The sequence below is a fragment of the Solanum pennellii genome, chromosome 10 (assembly GCF_001406875.1).
Source record: "Solanum pennellii chromosome 10, SPENNV200".
NCBI classification, from domain to species: domain Eukaryota; kingdom Viridiplantae; phylum Streptophyta; class Magnoliopsida; order Solanales; family Solanaceae; genus Solanum; species Solanum pennellii.
Window position 1 is genome coordinate 44,164,622 of NC_028646.1, and position 4,552 is coordinate 44,169,173.

Genomic DNA, 4,552 nt, shown 5'->3' on the forward strand with positions numbered 1-4,552 from the left:
CTACGTAAGTGGGGTTCATTTCTGTCCACTACTGGCGTGTCTCCTCATATTTGTTGGTGTAATGGGGGCGCGTGAATTTGATACGCTCAAACTTACTTCTCAGATAAGAAGTAAAGCAGTCGTGTCATTTAAATAACCCAACTAATGAGGTTGGGATCGTTCCCACGAGGAAAATACTTTAGACTTAACTTCAATCTATTATTATTATTGTTTAGACAATTACTTCCATAGAAATCAAAATGATAAAAAGGGGGGTTTCCATTCCTAAATAAATGAAAATAACTAGAGAAATTAAAAAGACACTTAACAGCTTCAAATGTTGAAGTCTAATCAATTAATGAAAGTAACTAGGGTTTACGTGTTCCCCACATGTTAATAACTTGATATGTCTTACTATAAACATTCTTTCCTAGTATCTTGCATGCAAAGTGATAAGTTATGTATTTCTAAATCCTTGGTCCGGCATCTAGAAAATTTCACTCCACACCTTGGTCCGGCTACGTGTGTTGCTATCCTAACCCTTATATTTACCTCATATTAAGAATCGTATTCGATATTTGACGAAGTTATTACCTCGTACCAATAGATACTAGCCTATTAGATAGTATACACTAAATCTATGTTGATAATTCTTTTCATATTATCTACCTCCTTGGTCCGACAAGTTGCATTAAGGAGAGTTCTAACGTTGGCCATCCGTTAAAAAGACTTCTTAAAGAAAGAATTATCAATACATGCAAGAGACTACTCTAGAATTGTTATTTTAGTTAGGTTTTACCTTATTATATGCCTATGATTTCCACAACCTTAGTTATGGAGTATAGTTACCCATAGTCATAATCATAATATTCAAATATATGGTATAGGAATTCATGTACTTACTTCAATGATAAAGAGTAAAATCCGAAAGTTCGTTTGATTAATCAACAAAAATCACCAACAATCAATTACAAGAATCTCAAAATAATCAAGAATCTCACAAAAGGTCTAAAAAATAATCAAGAGTCTAACAATAATCAAGGGCCTAACCAAATAATCCAGAGTCTTACAATAATCAAGGGCCTATCAAAATAATCCAGAGTCTAAACCTCAAAAACGAGGTTTTTCGAACTATTTATAAAAAAATAAAAACCTAATTACATAAGGAGTCTATTTAATGGAAATCTTTCAAAACGCAGCTAGATCGACAGACATCGCGATGGATCGTCGTGGTCAAGACGGACCGTCATGGACTTCGTCGTCCCATACTTGATGCAATTTCTTCTCCTGCTCTCTTCATTACCCTCGACGGTAGGTATGACGGATCGTCACAGGCACAACTGTCTGTCTGGGGTCTCCATTCAAAAACATTTGAACTCTTGGAATATTGGTACTAGGACTACTTCTCTGAACTTCATGACAAACCTCACACAATACGTAACCCCACACTTTGTCAGACTTCCCCATCTTCCTTCATCAGCTGCACTACGCGGCAACCTACGGACCGTCACGAGCATGGCGTACCATCACAATCTCCGTAGGTGGTCTCTTCTGCATTTCTTCGCTCAAAAACCTCCGAATTCATCTTTGAACAGATTTCCTGCAAATAAGGAGAAACTTAAATAAAAATTACCGTGAAACCACGGTATATCAACACCCTCAACTTAAATTTGTTTTTTGTCCTCAAGCGACGCACTATGACTCAATACAAAATCTTTGTACATTAGTATCCATGTTTTATCCTTTGCAATCATTTGGATATAATTCCCGATTAATCTCATCATATTTATGCATGCTATCACTATTAGGCTTGAATTATGTGGAATCATACCATGACACAAACTCACCATGCACTACCAGCTATCTTCTTAAATTTCTCATCGAGGTGCTAATATTTTCGGTACTGCAACTAGTGTCCTTACTTCAAAACAAAATCCTCATTTTTCACACAATGATTTCAGTATGAGTATAAGGATTACTTTTCAACACTCACTCTCAGAACAAATTGACACTCATTCATACCTATTGCCATAAGCCTGCCTGTATTTTCACTGCTTTAAGTTCGCTATACAACCCTTAGGATCACGATAGAACTTTCTTAGCTTGTAACATAGGCTCAGGGTCAGGTAGGGTATATTTAGGTATACTTACGTGACTTTTTGCCCTCCTTGACATATCGGCTAAACATACCATTTTCTATCATTTTATTTTGCCCAGATTCCCATATTCTTTCACCTTGGTATTTCCCCTTTTTTTCTTTATATGTTTAAGTGACACTCTTCTTTTCTTGCTTGTATTTCTTGTAATTATTTTTTGTCTTTTCTTTCAACTAATTCTTGAGTTAATTTACTTTTGTTCTTTCTCTCTCTTTGTTCTTTCAACCCCACTTTCGAGAGCATTCCACATAATAGCCACCCTCAACTCATGGCTTTGCCATTAGTCAAAGTACACAATACCCAAAGTTGGGTTAGGGCCATAAAAAGGTTATTTACTGCATTATTTCCAGAAAAGATCAGTTGGGGTGAAAAAGAAAGATCTAATTTAAGCTCAAATCATTTGGATCAAAGAAGGATAAATTTCATTTGGTTTTCTTTTATTTACGCTAAAAATGGGCTATATTGAATAAGGGCATATGATCCTTTCCTAATTGTCTATTACAGCTTACTTTTAGCAAGACTAACTAGGCAAGTTCTAGCTCAGTACAAATAGTGGACTATTGAAATCTACCTCACACTCACTTGACATCTCATCACTCTACCAGATTATCAGACATCTAGTTCGAATTTTAGACTTAGGGTCATGCAGTGGTGTACCTCCATATCATGCTTAGAGCCACACATTTATTAATTACTATACCTAGTCATGGATCATTTTCCATTTTATCAGGATATCATTTTAGGCATCATGATCAAGAATTAAACTATGTACACAAGATATAGATATGCCGGATCAATAGAAAAAGTAATCAGTCTCTTGGGGAAAAAGAACACAGGCAAGAAAACCCCAAAAGAGTATAGTCAGTTGGGCTACTCAGACTTCACCCTAGCACTCACTTTCCATTCATCCCACCCCCAAAAAAAAGACATGCAATTGTCCCCAATGCATAAAAAAATTGAAATACTAGAGTGGTAGGTGAAGCAAACCTGGGGCGCAAAGCACCGACGATCAGCAAGCTGGTGGGTCCGGTTCCCCGGAACCCACTACCTCTGTAATCTGGACACCCTCACTGGTGTCCTCAGCATCAACAGCACAATCAGCAGTGCCTCCCGCTATCTCCACACTTTTGGAGCTAGACGCGCCAACAACTAACTCTTGTGCTCTAATCTGATGCGCCTCCTCCTCAGCAAGCGAGGCTCTCCTCACAGCCTCCATCTTAAAACGCTCCTTCTTCCGTGCTCGCGCCTCATCCTCTCCTCGACCCCTACGCCTCTAGGCATGATCTCGAGGGGGAGGTGGTGGAATATCTGAAGTGGCGAATAGGGCCGCCATCATATTGTGTCTTCAGCAGGCTTTATAGAAGGTGCCTCATACTCAGGAACCCTAGCCTCTAAGATCATATCAATATCTGCGAAGACTGTCGGCCGCAGCCTGAAGGGTCGACACAGCCACCGGAGGGGCTGGACGGGCTAGCACCCGTAACTCAAAAGCGTCCAAGCGCTGATGAACCTTAGCGATCTTCCGTTCTGTGTGCTGGACCATTCTCCGCTACAAGCGCTCTTCTGCCTCGACAATAGACCTCTGCATCTAAGGCTGGATATGATGCATATGTGTAGCCATTTGCACCTCTAATTTTTGGACCCTAGAAAGAGGGAGAAGAGCGGGTAAAAGGGTGAGCAAGAGGAGCTCGGGGCAGTGCTACTACGCGGGTAGTGTCAGCGGAAGCCTCCTGCGTAGCCGTGCGGGCTTGTGCTACCGTGTCAACAAGATTGTCAACAAGTGGAGGCAACTCTAGATGGGGCCCTCTGCATAGAGCCAACTCATTGGTGTCATCCGTGATGAGGCCGATATCAACACTTCCCAGAGGGGTCTTAAGCTGATCAACGGGCCATATAAGAACACATGCGGACCTGCATAGAGAAAATATCATGCACGGGAAAGGGTAAGTAGTTGTGACCTTAAAAGCCCTCTCGTGCATGACTGCCTGTAGAAGCCACACAAAATCCACCTCGAACCCGGCTATCATTGCTGCCATCAGTATTGCTCGATCCCATGTGATGATATTATCAGCGGTTGTGGGGGAAAGACAGTGGCGGACAATCAACAACAAAAACTTCGCTGTGAAAGTCAGGTTGGCCTTCTTGATGGACCCTTTCGGCTTGGTCACCCAGTCGGCACCCTCTCCATCAACAGACAAGTGCAGGGCCATCCACCTCTTGGTGGTCTCTCTCAGCGATGGCTCATGCAGGAATTGGCCATTTTTAACAATCTGCCATCGGTAGTCAAACTCGATAGTTAGAGGGGTCTGATGAGCATCAATATCCTCGCCGTATAGAAACCAACGGATGGCAGGCAGGGATATATAAACCAGAACGCCACGTACTCAGACCTGCTTTAGTGGGGCCTGTTTGGCGGG